Here is a 16,800-nt window from a genome sequence, read left to right as displayed (position 1 = left end):
ATACTTGAACCAAAATTTCCATTGCCAAATACTGAGAGAGACTGTCATGACAACTGATGCTACTTATTCACAGGCTTTAAAAATGCAGCAGTAGTGCAGACATAGCTCCCCACCCAGAAAGACAGTTGGGGATGTCTGATAGCTTATAATGGCAATGATGACTTCAGCAATACAAGTATCTGCCTCAGGCCTAATCTTCAAGGCTAGGTGTGAAATAAAACACAGTTCATGAGGAAAAACTGGTGCTTAGCAGGGAATCATGCAGGAGATGCAGTTGTACGAAAAGAATCAGTGCAGAATACGTCAGCCGTGAAATTTAGCCTCTATTCGTTATTGGAGACACCGGTGGCGCAGCTAGTAGCGCTGCTGTCTCACGGCACCTGGGTGGTGCGAGAGGATGCGGGTTGAATCCCTGCTCGGTTTGTGTGGAGTTTGCATGTTCTCCCTGGGTCTGTGTGGGTTTCCTCCCACAGGCCAAAGGCATGCTGCTCAGATTCATCCCTAGTGTGTGAGTGACAGAGAGAATGTGTTCCACCGATGTATGGATGAGTGACCCATTAGTGTATCTAGCAGTGCAAGTCACCTTGGTGATTAAGGTGTGTGGGGGTGACTTCAGTGGGCAACTAAGCAAAACAGTCAAATCTTAGTGATGGAAATAGAGACTGTTTCTGCAAGACACAGCCCAGTTCAAACAACTGAGGTCTATCCACCTCATGAGCTCCTGGATCTAAGATACCAGCAAGTCACCTATCCCTCCTGCGTAGAATGAGTTGCAGCCCCACCGCTCTCATGACTGAGAGCCAGACAGCCACCATCACGCAAAAGACACTAATCTTGACAGCAATCAATAGAAATTATTGCTTCATCAGTAAGGAGGCTATGTCCTGCACTCTCATCTGAAGACATCTGGGGACAATCTAATCCTTTTAGGTGATTAGCTACAAGGAACAGATGGATATGATCAGAAATCAGTTGATGGGCCAAAACCTGCTTAAACTCCAGTTTGTTATCAACCAGCCATATGGACACATTGAGCTTTTGAGAGCCGATACATCAGGATGTCTTTGCATCTGCTTGTGGAAAATGTCTGAACCTGGATATTAAGTCCACAAAACACCTCACGGGGGATGTCTTCAACAGCTACATTTTCCAGTTATTCTGCTTTTAAACACAGCAAATGTAGAGGTTTAGCTGTTGAAAACATTAATTTCTTCAAGTTTTCCTGGGTTGTGGTTTAGGAAGGACTAGCAGAATTTTATCAGCAAGGATGAATGGTAATAAACACGTTTTTCCTATCTGCGCATGCGCAAGAAAAAAAAAGTCCAGGAACTCTGCGATGCACATCTCTCTCCCCCTTAAACTGCATGTTACCGCATAAAAAGGAAACAAGACATGAAGCCAGGAGAGATGAATGCTGTAGGTCAACTACAGACTGTGATTGAGGACACACATCCAGATGCATTACAATGTGTAACAGCTTCTGTTAAGGAAATCCATTTTCTTCTCTGCAATTATCCCACCCCCATCCCCTTGACACGCACAAAACCACCCCCACACTGCAATACACATCAAAAATGGTGAAAGAGAAAACAGGGTTTTTTCATTCGCTGGGGGAAGGATCAACTCCAGCCTGGCCTCTGCTTCCTGTGGGGGACACAATGAATTGCTGCTGCCGCTTCCGGGAGCGGAGATTTCCATTTGTTCTTAATTCCAACATTAGTCACAGGTCCCAGGCCATCGTCTCTCGGGGCAGGTAAACACTGTGGCCCAAACAAACCGTAAATAACACTGTCTGCTTTGGTGCAGAGACTGCAATGCCTGACAAGTGCTGCCACACGGTGAGACAGGAAAAGAAAAACGGAAACACAAACATACAAGCTGGCGCCGTAACACAGCAGAAATGTCCAAACCTCAATCAGTATGAACCCCATACCGGTCTTTTTAAGAAGACCCTATGTTGTTAATTACTTTAGTTTCTTCTTTTGTCACTTTAATATATTGAACACTGTAAGGAAAGCATCAAAAAAAAATGCCTCACCTGCATGATAAAGAACTTTGCTTAGACATGAGAGTAAAAACAGAGGAAATTACTTATCTGGATGGGGGGGGACACACATTCTAAAACTCGTCATTACGCCAATAAAAGCTTAATCAGGCCTAATCAATACCACTTCTTTAATGCGAGATCCCTTTGTGAACATGGTAGTATAAAAACCTAATTACTAACACTGTATGGTGGATATCAGTGGTCTGCCCAGGCCTTGAAAGCCCCCAGGTTCCAGTGGGAGCTAACAGGGAGGGGCAATTCAAGGGGGAGTTGTTACAAGGACAAGCACAGAGCTGTTCCAATACAGACCACAATTAGTACAAAGCTTTCTACTTTCACTTAATCATCCACTGTGAAGGATTTTCCTTAGAGTACTATTAGTTGGTTAACAGAGTTTTAACACAGAAGGCCACACACAAGTTGACTGGGCAGAGCGAAGCCAACCACCACCCCACACACAGTATAGAGAAGAGCTCACTTACCACTATGCTTGTGAGAGGGCAGCTGAAACAGACCTGGAAGACAGAAACAGGAATCATTATGAATTCAGCACACAGCCACACGAAACAGACCCCCTGCTGCACACATCTACATTTATAAGCGCCCCCCCCCTCCCCTCCAGCTCAACTAATGGTGGGAAGTAAAGAGGCAGACTTGGTTGGGTTCTTTCAGCTCCACTGCATCTGATTACATGTGTCCTCTATAGCAATAAGTTCTAACATGCAGGAATGCCACTTTTTTTCCCCTATCTATCAGAGCAGCTTCAACGCTGTGCAGAAATACAGAAGTCACAACATTTGATTACCACCAACCGGTAGAGGAAATACACACACACACAGACAGGTGACAACCTTCTCATCATAAAATTCCCCAACCGAAATGAAGTATGAAGTTCACCCCATAGCTGGTGGCTTACTGTTCGCATGCATACCAGCAATGCACTGGTGTTCCAGCCACACGTCAACACTTCTTGGGGTTGGACCTAAACCAAAACTGCCAAAAAAAAAAAAAAAAAAAAAAATCCACATTACACACCTGCAGAAGCTCGAGGCTCATTGCAGTTCAGTAAAACTTCTGCAAATTTTCTCTACCGGCAGTCAACAAGGGCTTCCCTGCAAGGAAGAGGTCCCTGACCTTCGGGGTGAAACCAAGATTCAATTAGTGAGTTGTGGTAATCAAAGTGGTAGTAACAAAGAGGGTCCTTCGAGGATAACTCTGTGGGAGGGTCAGCTGGGGAGAACCCCAAGCTGCTGGGCCAAAATGAGAGCTGGAAGGATGCACCCACACTTCCACAAGAACTCTTTTAAGAAATCCCTCATGCAGTCATTAGTGAGATAAAAGCATGTGCTTACATATTGCATGAGTGAGCAAGGTTATATCCTTCACATGTTTAATGTTAATCTAGAAGCATGTCCCTGTGCTTCTCTATGTCTTCTCTTGTCTCCAACTTACTGCTAGCCAATATACAACCTGCATTGAGATGCACAGATAACAGTGCTGTGAGAACGCAAGGTGCTGTCAGTAGTGAGGAGCCAACAGCAGAGTGGCTTGGGCACACCTGGGCTCATAACTGACCATGGCTACAGGTAAGGATACGTTGCAAAACTACAGGTACATAAACCAGCCGCGGAAAACTTGCATGGCACTTAGTGACTTATTTTACAGATACAGTGACTACTTTGAGAGCTGTCATTTTGGCATGTTTCCCAAGCTCAGACTATTCCTAGTCCAATGATTCCATTTAGTACTTCTGGGGAAACTTGTCATAGCAACCCTGGCCAAACTCCCCAGGAGGGACACAGAAACAGAAAAATCAGTACAGCATCAGTAGACCAAAGGCTGCGTGCAGTAAGTCACCAAGGCAACTGCACTTAAAATTACCCTAGACTGAGGAGTAAAACAGATGCTACCTGTAAGTAAGGGACTCTGACAAAGCAGAGCTCGGGAGTAACCGGGGTAGCATGCGAAGGGAAGGGGGAGTTGGGCATAAAGTAGCTCAAATGGCAACGCGCTGGATGTGCACTACATCACAAGCAGCACGCACACAACCATTACCAAATCAGATGACTATTCACCAGGAAAGCAGCATCTGAGTACGATCCATATGTCCTCAAGTGAAGGTACATTAGTGTTTATAGAAAGGAGCTAACTACATACATATTACAATTTAAAGCCCAACTGCACTCCCCTGACCCATCTGCTTATTCGACACAGTGGAGCATAAACAAAGTTTCAGCAAAGTCAGACACCATAATCCTGCTACATCTCCTTCTCAAATTGCCCTGCTCTCAGTAGGGGGGGGGGAAATAAGACAACAGCCAAGACCGTGTTTCTTGACAGCATCTAGGCTGGATTGTTGAGGGAGAACCTCCACTCTGCTGTAGAAACAATGAAGACAGAAAATAACAGCCAGGCTTGGGCACAGGACTCTACTGCAGCTCAGGTGGTGTCGTCTATGACTTAAGGTGTCTCACGCCACTAGGTAGCTACCTCAAGTCACTCAAAAATATTTTTAATACATTCTACCACTAGATAGAAGCGAATCATGCGGACACAAAGTAGCTGCATTTAATTTATAATCTTAGGTTGAATTTCCAGGTCTTCCTGCAGGTACGGTTTTCAAAACATATGGGTTACAAGTCAAAGGTGACTGAAGGAGAGTAAACCGTCATCATTAATCAGCATTAGGCAGAGCAGCATCTTCACAGCTCCAAGGAGTTCGTAGTGTCAGTTCCTCTGTGATCTGTTCAGATGCACCTGTAGCTGCACAGGTCCCAGTTCGTGCAGTACTGTGAACCGCAAGTAACTGATCATTTAAAATTGCTGTTCTTTTATCCCAGGCAACTTGTAAGGCACTGCATGCAGGTAGAACTAGCACATGGAAAAGAAGCAGGTCAGCTCAAAATCAACATGTACATTCATATTAAGTTTGGAGTTCCTTCCTGATACTTCTATATGAGATGGATAACGTGAAAGATACTAAAACGCCTGTGTAGCGATAAGAAGCCAAGCTGGAAGCCTCTCATATGCTGAGCTGAAAGTGCTGCTTGAAGGGGTGGATTTTAAGGTAAGGTAAGAAAGGCTTTTGTACCAGCTGTAGTGTAACACAAAGAGATGGCAGCTTGTTAAACATAAAAGTTAGTGAAAATGATAACAAGAGGTTAGGGAAAAGAGCACTGACCATCTTGCTGGAAATGCAATAAAATTTGAATATGTAGGCCACATCAAGACAATGTTCTCAATGACACACTGCAGACTCCATGCAGGTCTATAATCTAAACAGCAATGTCTATCACCCTTGTTTTCATCCCCTTTGCTTCAGCCACCCCTCACAAATATCTCCACATCTGCTTTTACACTTCAGGAGCAGCATATTTAATTTTAATGCGATTTTTTACGGTTGGATCCACAGGAAGTCCTGGCCAAAATTCCCATCGGGAATTCAGTCGGTCTCCTGTTTGGCAACGTACCTGTTCATGCTCAAACGTATAATTTGTGATTATTAAATCTTTGCTGCTCACCCAGCATTCCCAGGATAAAATATGTTTGTTTAGATCTTTGGCAATGATCTCACAGTATCACAATGTAGCGAAGTGCAGGAGATCCCAGGCATCATATACTGTACAATTCAAACTAAAAACAATCAACCCATTTAAAATGCATACATTCTAAAGGCAATAAATTACTGTACAATAAACATTTCAGCAGAAAAATTAAATAAAGCATGGCAGACAACCAACAACAGGAATTTCCACCTACCACTGTCCACCCAACCAACATGTGGTACAGTTGTCCCCAGCATGATGTCCAAATCCCTTTTCACTGCCCTCTCTGATTCATACATGGACAGGATGGACGAGGTGCTTGTGAGGGCAAAGGCACTGTCTGGTTGAAGAGCGGAGGTTGGTGGCAGGCTGTGTTCAGTGTGGAAAGGTACAAACGACTGCCGATGCTAACATTAACACAAGACACATGAACTCCTGCGATGCGCACAAAAATATTGCAAGTATCAGCTAATACACGAAGCCCGATCATGGCCACCAATTTAACACTGATTACTGTAGTAGCAGCTGGAAGGATCTTTCTGGACGGACAGACTCCTGGAGAAGCCCAGAATCCCTAAATTGAACACCATGCAAAACACAGCTTTTGGCCTTTCTCTCTAAAAGCTGCATATTGCAGCCAAGTGCACTTGCTCCGCTCAACACGATTAAGCTTAATTAAAACGGTTCTTGTTCCATTGAAAACTGGAGCCTAAAATATCACCCCTATTCCTCACTAAATTCATCCTGCTGAATGCATCGTAATCTTTGGCTATCTCAGACGTCAACCCCGACACTTCCCTAGTCCTCATACAAGACTCCCACCATTCTAGGGTGGGACTGAGTCCATAACTGGACCCTCCTTTCAGGTTCGAATGCCCCTGGAGTCTCCCCTCGGTATATTAGGGCTCCGTTTACAGCTTCAGTGGGATTACTGCATTCTCCTCATTCAGTGAGGCAAGCCTCAGGCACGAACAGGACACACAGAGACATACAGGCACAATGCAAACAAACACACAAACAGCAGAGGCTCACACAGACAGGCCATGCACAACCACGAGTACATCTTCAGAATGAGCCCAACAACATTTTGTCTACCGCATCAACACAAACCCTGCTTTGCGCTTCGATTAGGAAGCAACACACTGAGTAGTGTAGATCGGATAAAAGTGTAGAAACAAGAAATATGAGCAGAGGTGCTTTGAATGTGGGTGCATGAGCGCATACACACACACATTCAAACGTACAATGGAGCCTGTGAAGAAGCACCTGCCTACGCGCCAAGTCTGCACTGCCTTCGGCCGTCAGTCACAATGGGAGGAATCCGAACAATGAGGCAGCCGTGCTCAACACTGCAGCCACGCCAACAAGGGAAGGGAAAATGACCATGGTAGTTGCTGAGCTCCAAGCGATCAGAGTGACCAGTAAGGAAATAAAGGCAAGTTTTGTCTAGCAGGCCTAGGTGAGCAAACAGATCAGCAGTGTCCAGTGAGGCAGATGCAGGCACCTAGCATCCCCATTACTTTGTAAACAGTACCATGCTCCTTACAGCATCCACAGACAGCTGTTTCACCAACTCCAGAAAAATTCAATGAAACCTCAGTTTGAGGGTCATGCCAATCAACGACAGCAAGACCACGGATTAAGGGCCTCGCAGGCCAGGTGTAGAAGCAAACAGCAAACTGCATGTGAGCTCATTTTCAGTGTGTTATTGAGTCATTCGAGTTGGCCAAGTTATGAGCTCTTTCATTCATTTAATAGGTGCTTTTTCTACAATGATGTACAATGATTACTAACTGGTGTTTTAGCCTGATACTTTTGTCAAAGGTGACTTAAGATATTGGATGCAGTAAGACAAATTCCCTACAATCACTCACTCTGAATGTGTGTGTGTTTGTATGTATATAGGAGTAATGCAACAAAAACTGATTCACAAAAACATACTTGGAAGAGGAAAGGGGCAGTCACAGTAAACACACACAAACAAATGGAAGAATATGCAAACTACACACAGATGAAGCCAAACCAGAATCCACACAGAAATGCACAATCTAGCTATATGAGGCATCAACACCAACCACTATGCTACCACGTAAACAATCCATGTCCTCCAACCCATGTGAGTGGCCACCAAGAGTAAAGCGACTAGGAACCTAGCCCGAAGAAGCTAAAAAGGCATCATCCAGATGAGATTAAAAGAGAGGGATGTGTGGACATCTACTTCGCATGCCATATGTGTAGCAATCAGAGACAAGATCCTCCGGCAGGTCAGAGGTTACTCTGGGCACGGGGGGTGGGGACAGAGTTTCCAGCTGTCTGCCCCCAGAACCCCACCTCTGCTGCTGTGGTGCAGAATGTTCTGGATTCTTCTGCCCGACTGAAACGTTAGCCTCGCCGTTCCCCCACAGAGGGGGCACAACAGGGCTCTTCCCTCAGAGGAATGCATAGAGAAAGTTCTGTTGTTGTCATGGATACCACACACATAGACATTAAATGGCTCCACAGACAATTCAAAGACAACCTGGAGCAGTAGAAGAACCCTTTCTTCACCTCCATACAGAGGTGTGAGAACTATGGTGCCGGAGCTGTGCGCTGCCCTAGAGTTAGGACCCCATGCTGTGGGTGGAATAAGACAACCAACAGAGGACGTGGAGGGCAGTTACCTCTGCTACAAGCTTACCTCCATATCCTCAGCTAAACAAAAAAGTGAGACAAACCCCCAGAGACTGAAAGAAGCATCACACACAGCCTGTTCCTAATTGTCATAAGTTAAGGGTATTCCAGAGGAAGAGCTCTGGCTGCTTTATTAAAACTGCCAAGCACCAGCCCGATGGGTTGTCAATCACCCATTTCCATAGCAACAACACAGGCCATTTACACAGTCCCACAGAATTAGATTAGAACTGTAAGTCAGGCAAGCGTGAGGCAGCAGGCCACTTCTCAAAATGATTAAATTCCTATTGCTGTGGGGGCTGAGATCTCTTTTTGGTAGAACTAAGTGAATTAAAGCAGAGGTCCTTCACTAATGTCTCCACCCAGCCATGACACAGTGCAGAAGGAAAAGCACGTCAGCTCCAGCTTTTCTCCACTGTCTGAGTAAAGGTAACTCTACCGATGCACAACAGGAGTGAGAACAAGTGACAAAAAGCTATGTTGTGTAGGACACTTGCTGTTCACATCCAGTCGCCAGGCAACCAAATAACAAAACCCAAGGAATCTGGTATATCTGCATGCAAATAACTGTACACCAGATACAAGAGACTCAAATCTCCTTCCCTGCTAAGCAAGCTCTCTGAGCTGCTCCGTACCATTTGTTTCTGCTCTTCTGTAACAAACTTAAACTTGGCCCAGACTGATGAGCCCTGGAGTTCCTACAAAAATCACATGGCCAAATGAAAGGCAGTAGGCGTTCTTCAAGTCCTGTCCAAATGGGCACAGCTCCTCAAATTACTATCTGTCCAGAAATTCATACGAGCACCCACGAACACAAGGTTTCTTTCAAATGCAGTGTTAACAATGATCTACAGTAGTGCATTCAAGGTCACTTGCTGAATGGGGGAAGTGTTTGTTTTATTGTCAGCACAAACAATAGAATGTGACATTTAACACCATTAGCTCCCAATTAGTAGTACATTATGAACACACAGAGAAACAGTGTGCTAAGTATCCAGGTATGCTTGTATGTCTCAATTTTTTTTTTAGCCAAGTATCCATCCAGGCCCCCCCCATGAAACATCATCTCCTGCGGCCATGGAGTTGTGCAGCAAGAGGATGGGTGGCAGGGGGCTCCTTTTCCCTTCCCCAAAAAGGCTCAAAGGTCAGCTTTCCATTGCTCCTGAAGCACAGTGGGGAAACAACATTCCGTGTATACTCTTTGTGAAAACAACCTTCTCCCATCTCCCTCAAATTAGCCAAGTTGGCCAAGGAAAAACAGACAAAACCTATGGAGATGGGGTCCATGTTGCCCCCCCCCCAAACATCTTGTAGTCTGGTCACAAGCCTGCACTGATACACATCCCTTCCTCTACACTAATGGCAACAAAGCATTAGTAGCTGGAAGGAATTCACTTTTGAAAGTGTACTCCGTATTGGCAAGAGTTGTCTGACACCCTGGTGCCAGATTAGAGGGTTCCTCTCATCATAGATCTGTGGCTTTGTCCACTTCCAAGACTGAAAAACAAAACAAGCAAGACAACCCCTAGTACCTCCAGAAAGTCCAGCAGTGTGTGACAAACAATAGCCATTATCCCTGCTCACTACTTTCACGTCCCAATAAAACAGTACTCCTGCAGTTAGACTAAGTGGGGAAAACTACAGAGGACAGTGAAAATGCACTTTAAAAGGAATAAAGGAGGAGGAGGATTAGGAAGTGTTTGAGGACAGGTTTCTAGATCTGTAAGAAATGCTACAGCAGAGAGGTCGCAGATACTATGAGACTGGATCTGGGAAAATGGTCTGTTCTTCCAAAAGTCTTCGGATTACTCTGCTTTCTGGGCAGTAAGACGATTCTCACAACAGCTGGACAGATTGTGTGAAAAGGAAAGACTGGGTCAGACAAAGGACACATGATGAATAAAAAGGTTATTCAGTTCTTTAAATCTTGCAACACACCTTTGCCTTACAGAAAAGCAACCAGAATTCGCTGTCAATTCTCGGTGTTGCTAAGAAAGCCTTTTGCAAAAAGTTGAGCTGACATTCAGTTTAGAGTGATGCAAAGTTTAATGACTTCTTTGAGCTAATCAGATCATCAGTAGCTTGAAGATACACAGAACAAGCTTAAAATACATTCACAATACATAATAGGCCAACTGAATTGAACTGTAAGAGGTCAGGCTGAATAAAGCCTCGGCTGGATAGATCTTAATGCAAAACTCTGAAGAGATAGGCACCGCAGCACTGAAAAAGGCACCAAAGCTTTTAAAAGGAACACAAAGAGGCATGAAATTTCCTCCCTGAGATTTTAATGTTGCCTTTTTCTCAGCATAGCCTTTATAAGAAAAATCAGCAACAAAACTGACAGTGACATTGTAAAGAGAGAATATCAGATATTTTCATGCAGCCGGGTTAGGTGGGGGGCCCGGGTGCAAATTAACAGCAAAAGCAAAGAATTCCATCTAGAGCTGGGCCTTCTGGGTAATGTTACCCTTCCTAAAAACACAACCAGAATATTATTTGTTCAATTTTTGGATTAGCCAGTATGCAAACATTCTAAAAACTGAATTTAAAAAAAAGCTACAGTCACTGCATTGCACGCTCACCATACAGACAACAAACCAACCCATACTACACTTTTTGTTGCAGATATGCATAAAATACACACACTGGCTGAAGCCACTGGTGCTGAGCGGGGTCACGGTGAGCTGGAGCCTGAACCTGGCAACACAAGGCGTAAGGCTGGAGGGGGAGGGGACACACCCAGGACGGGACGCCAGTCCATTACAAGGCACCCTAAGCGGGACTCGAACCCCAGACCCGCCAGAGAAGGGGACCCAGCCAAGCCCGCTGCGTCACCACGCCCCCCATGAATAATACAGGAGAAGGCAAATCTAAATATTTATCTGTGCTCCCCCTTGCCTTTGCACTCAATGACTACACTAAACCCTTTGGGAAATGGGGCACGGAGCCAAGAAATTGTTCCACATGGAGGAGCCAGATGGAGACGTCACCGAACTCTTCCTCAAAGCCAACCTCAGGCATCGTTGGTGGGCACAGAAACAATGTGTTCTGTTGATTCTCTATGCTGCCGTGACTTCTTGTATTTGTATGAATACGGGCTACTCCACGCAGTGAGGCATTCTAGCTGCAATCAGACAGCACATAGATACTTTTAAACTTAACTCATTTCAAGCAATGACTAATGAATGCCACTTTTTTAAAAATACAAACCATGTATTAAGAAAAAGTTAATTTTGCAACAAGGCAAAATGTGGAAAACTAAAATTAGATGCAGAGAAGGATGGATCCTAGGTGTTACTAAGACAATCTTATAGTGAGTGCCTGAAGCAACCATCTTCATCCCCACCTGCTGCACTCAGCGTGACCCAAGGTTTCAGCATGGTGGCGTTTCCGCTGCAGTCCTCCAACCCCACCCCACGGTTGTGGAAAACCAAACGGGGGGGGGGGGGAGCAAAAAAACTTAAAAGCTTCCTGAAGCCCTCCAGAGAGGAAGGGTTTGAGAAAACAGCAAAGCACTAGAGAGCGCTTCACTGGCTCACAACAGAGTGTCACAGACAGCTGGAAGGAAGCAGTGGGAATGATGGAGCTGGGAGGGAAGGAAAGGAGGAGGAGAGGAGGCCAAGACTTTGAGAAGGGTCCCCCACATAAGTCAGAGCATTACTGGACCCCCAGTGATGGAGGTGAAAGTCATTAGAAAGACAGAGGGGCTTAAGTGCTGATCCCCTGCACATGGCTCAAAATGGGCAACTTGATGGATGGAGGAAGGCATTTGTGAGGAAAGTACCAAATGATACAAGGGAGGTAGGGTACACAGCATGATGAATAGCGAGAGAAAGGAGACAGCGTGAAAGAGAGTAAGACACAAAAATCAAAGCAAGGGGAGAATTCACTTCCACAGATGACCGAAGAATTCAAGGCCTCTGGACAAGTATCACACCATGCTAGTAAAAGCCTAGAGACATTAACTCCTCAGGTAAATAGAACTGAGGCTCCAATACTGCTTCAAGCATCAGGCCTGGAACTCCCTGTATCTGAGAACGCTTTACATGTCACATGATGCTAGATGACACAACCTCCACCTAAGCACAACACAGCATTTCAAGTGACTTTAGGGGCCTCAGATGGGGCCTAGCTCCAAGCACAAGGGTATGGCATTTGACAAGCCCAATTTGGTCCCTTGGCACCATCCTTCTGACTATTGTTTACATGAGATCACACCTCCAATAAAGGGCAACCTACTGGTGACAAGAGCACCATTTCAAGAGCTGGGCAGCTTCACAAAACAGAAAGCTGAGTTATGATTTTTTTTTTAATTCGTTTAGCTGACATTATTTGCCAAATTGCCATCTTAAAGACTGTATACTAAGCTAGTTACAATTAATTACTCGTTTAAACAATGGGGTAATTGTTAACGAAGCAATTCAGAGCAAATATCTAGCTCAAGGGTACTGCGGCAGGAGCAGGGATTCAAACCCAGGTTTAATCTGCCGTCTCTTCTAGTTCTCGCCACAAAGCATTCAATGTCGCTAGGGCTTAACAGAAAAGATAATCTTGGTGGACTGTCACCAAATCAGATGAGCAGTGATGAAACTTGTGCATTGTAGCGTCAGTGTTGTAATGCATGCAGCACAACCTACCCAAACTCAATGAAACCCCAGCAGCAGGAGATGGAAGCCTCAAAGCTCACACACTCCCTTCTGCTTCGAACACTCACAAAGTCATACCAGAAACACGTTCCAATGTCACTCCAGGTAGTCATGTCAGTGCAGATAAAATACTTTGAGAGGAAAAGAAAACTCAGACACGTGTAAGAAGGGACGGAGGTGAGTCAACAACCTGCCACAAAAACCACACTCTTCAAGAGTCTGAAATGTAGGTCAGGAGCCTTGCTCGTGACATGTCGAAAAGTGACTTCTGCATCAACGCTGATGTTCAGCAGAGACAGCAAGCCCATTAAAGTGGAGGGGAGGAAGAGAACTCCACATGGCCTGCTACACAATGCCATGACCTTCAGTGAGCACACTTCTAAAATGTGGTGCAAGTGAAGACACGTCAGATCACGGAATGAAGATGAAGAACGATTTGAGGCTCCGCACCTCGGCCTGGGGCTGTAGCTACAGTGACGTGTAGGTCACAGTGAGCAGTGAGGTCGGCAGGTTTTCAAGGGGAGGGGGGTAAAAAGAAAAAAAAAAAAAAAAAAATGTACCTTTTACTTGACCATCAGAATAAACTGTCCAAGTTGCATCACATGACCCTAAATGCTGCCATCAGGCTGGAGCACCTTCTGCCAAAAGCACCTCGACAGCTCCCACTGCCCTGCCTGCTGTCGTGTGCTAACCCCCCCCCCACCACCACCCCACCGAGCCTCACGCAACCGTCTGGCTGCTTAATTACTCTGAACCAGCGGAGACAGAGCCGTCAAACCCGTCTGATACCCCAGGCCAGACAACAGCAGTGCTGTTTTTGTCAGTTGAAATTATGATGAAAAATTAGTTGACGATGTGTTTTTTGATGAAGATGATAATGTGATAAAAATGCTGCGTAGGCTCGATGACAGTGGCTAAATAATTTCGTATATTAGTCTGACTAAAATATGACAAGAACAATGTGTCTCGTAAAATGTGGAACTGTACAAGATTGCCTGTGTAATTTATCCTCCAGGCTAAAGTTGTTTAAATGTATTTTTCTTCATCAAGGTAAACATGAGGTTCAGGAGAAAAACTGATCAAGTGAGCACACACAGAATTAGGGAGGTCAATTAAAACTGACGATTAAAAGATATACCTTTAGTGAAAGATGCGTGCGCACACACACACACACACTTTCTGAACTGCTTGTCCCATGCGGGGTCGCGGGGAGCCTAACCTGGGAACACAGGACACAAGGCCGGAGGGGGAGAGGACACACCCAGGACGGGACACCAGTCCGTCGCAAGGCACCCCAAGCGGGACTCGAACCCCAGACCCACCGGAGAGCAGGACCCGGTTCGACCCGGTTCAACCCACCGCGCCCCCCCGTGAAAGATGCAATTAATCTGAATTCAACTGTAGCATCTAAATGTCTCATTCAAGGGCACAATGGTAAGCATGTGTGCTTAAAACTTTTAACTTCCAAATGTTTAAACACTGCATCACAATCACTAATTAGCTTGTGGCTAATAGCTATATAAAACAAGAAAACTTTGGTTGCTCAAAATTCAACTCAGTAATTTCCTATCATCAGCCTGCATTTGATTGATAAAATTACATATATAATTATTTCTTTTACACACTTGTACCCATATGCAGACCAAAGGCTAAACCAAGGTCAGGTGACAAAACTGTTCTGGACAAAGACGGGGGGGGGGGGGGGTGACGACACACACCTTGTACTAGCTAAAATTTGAATGTCACAAAATAAAAGGAAGTTGAAAAAGTTAAATATTTTCACTTGGTCAGGGTTGTGACTGATCAAATGGGCTCCGTCTATTTGTGTTCTCCCGCAAGAGGAGAAAAGTGCTCCTACGTATGACTGGCAAAGGATTCTGTAGAGAGGAATGAATATAGACAGAGACTGACGGCTGGAGTCCAGTTCTGAACAGAAGAAAACACTGTAGGCTTTTTTCTGCGTCTACCCGAACTGATCTGCTCACTCAACCTGGAAATGTTTCAGGATGCCATTACTGGATGTTGTTACGGTTGAGATGCGTGGACTGGAAAGTTTCCTATGTGAAAATTGATTAATGAGATCACTCGTGGCAAACTATGGCTCTGCCGTCAGCTGATTTGGGGGAAAGACCAATTACGGGTTTACTTCTCAGAATAGAACATACAATAAAAATTAATCAGAAGTACGTTGGAAAATTATATAAAGTGTACTGTGAAGTTGGTTTGAGCGATGGAGCTACTATTCCCCTCTTGCTCAAGCTATAACCTCCCCGCTATATTTCACTAACCTTTGGTCAGTACACAAACGCTGCTAAAATCGCTTTGAAGAGTTTTAGGTCATTCAAAGGGGGGTGGGGGGAGGGTGTTTTTCCTGTGTCTCGCCAGCGTGACACAAAATCCTGGGCTCCACAACTTTTTACCCTAGTTCTGAGTAAAACTTTTCAACACAAACTCGATCACAGAACGGACAGGAGTTCTACCAAGATTCAGATTTTACAAAAAAATAACTGAAGTCAAATATAGACACTGTCCTTAGACAAGCACTCAAAAGTCATCAGTACAAGGAAAGAACTGCTGCACCGTCTCATCAGGAAAAATCTCAGCAATCCTCAAAATAAACCCTAATATACCGACTCGGATCAGCATGGAGACAACAGGCCCATTTCGTGCCATTCCGGTAGTAACTGAATTTTAGGTACATTTCAATCTTCCTCGCCAAAGACTTATTGAAATGTAACTGAAAAGAGCTGATTTAGGTGGGAAGGAGACTCTTCTTGCATTCTGAACAAGGTGCTGGCACAGCCGACGGAGACTAGGGGCTTCCTGCACAGTATGCCCAAGAGCTGGGCGAGCGAACGGCCTCAACAGACAGCTCCGAACACAAACGGAATGGCTGGGTCTGCTTACAAAACAAACAGACTTATCAGTCGTTCAGAGAGTACCTCCAACTCGATGATCCTTCCAAGAAAAACAGGACCTCAGTGTTCCTGTAAACATTTACTCGAGAAGAGAGGGGCTGGAGTGGGGAAACACCTCAAATTGAGGCAGAGTACACGATTCCTCTGTTGCGAGCAGCCTTCTTTGGTGCCATTGTGTGAGACTGCAGCAACCACACACGCAATGCTCCGCGGAGGAAGCTCACAATGGCCGTCGTTCTCCAGCAAGCTGGAACACATCACGCTCTTGAGCACGTGCCACCCGAGGTTAATCTTTTGAGTCTACAAGTCCCTGCGCTGTACAATATAGTAGTGAAGCTCTAATAGGCCAATACATTAATGCAATCCAGTGTGTTTACACAAGCAATCGGGTGAGACAAAGTCCCATCTGTACACTGATGTGAAGCAAGCAAAGAACTCTGCAGTGGCTGGAGAGAAATCTCTGTTTCGCCCTTACATAAAAACTTGGGAACATTTTACATTTATTCATTTAGCTGATGCTTTTTTTCCACGGCAACTTACAATTTTAAGGCTACTTACAATTATTTACCCATTTACACAGTTGAGTAATTTTATTGGAGCAATTTTAGGGTAAGTACCTTGCTCAAGGGTACTACAGCTGGAGGTAGGATTCAAACCTGCAACCTTTGGGCCCAAAGGCAGCGGCTCTAAGCACTACAGTACCGGCTGGCCCATCCAAGTGGCTGCTTTCATCCAATTAGCTCATAACACTATGGATTTACCTATATTAAGCTATTATCGGCATAATGTAACTGTCTGACAAGTTGCAAGGAAAAAAGATAAATGACAAGTGGGCTTGATTCAAATAAAAATGCTAGTCATCTAAAACCAAGACCCAAATACTATATGCAGTCTACTAACCAACACCTAGTCTTTAAATTAAGCAACTCTTTCACTGAAATTGACTTACGTGCCATACCCATTCACACAGC

General features: G+C 44.9%; 1 protein-coding gene across 13 annotated transcripts in view; it reads right to left on the bottom strand.

Moving 5' to 3' along the window:
• Positions 1-16,800, bottom strand: part of ndst2a (N-deacetylase/N-sulfotransferase (heparan glucosaminyl) 2a) — a 74,329-nt gene that overhangs the window by 45,534 nt on the left and 11,995 nt on the right. For 9 of the 13 annotated variants that reach the window (XM_018725052.2, XM_018725055.2, XM_018725051.2 and 6 more), the window contains exon 2: positions 2,530-2,562. The gene's annotated coding sequence lies outside the window, so the exon portion shown is untranslated. Of the gene's footprint in view, positions 1-2,529; positions 2,563-2,978; positions 3,041-5,806; positions 5,825-16,800 lie in introns of those variants that run through there. The other 4 variants (XM_018725053.2, XM_018725058.2, XM_018725057.2 and 1 more) reach the window with 2 other exon arrangements.

This window comes from Scleropages formosus, chromosome 8 (assembly GCF_900964775.1).
Source record: "Scleropages formosus chromosome 8, fSclFor1.1, whole genome shotgun sequence".
NCBI classification, from domain to species: domain Eukaryota; kingdom Metazoa; phylum Chordata; class Actinopteri; order Osteoglossiformes; family Osteoglossidae; genus Scleropages; species Scleropages formosus.
This window is presented reverse-complemented; position numbering and strand designations above follow the sequence as displayed.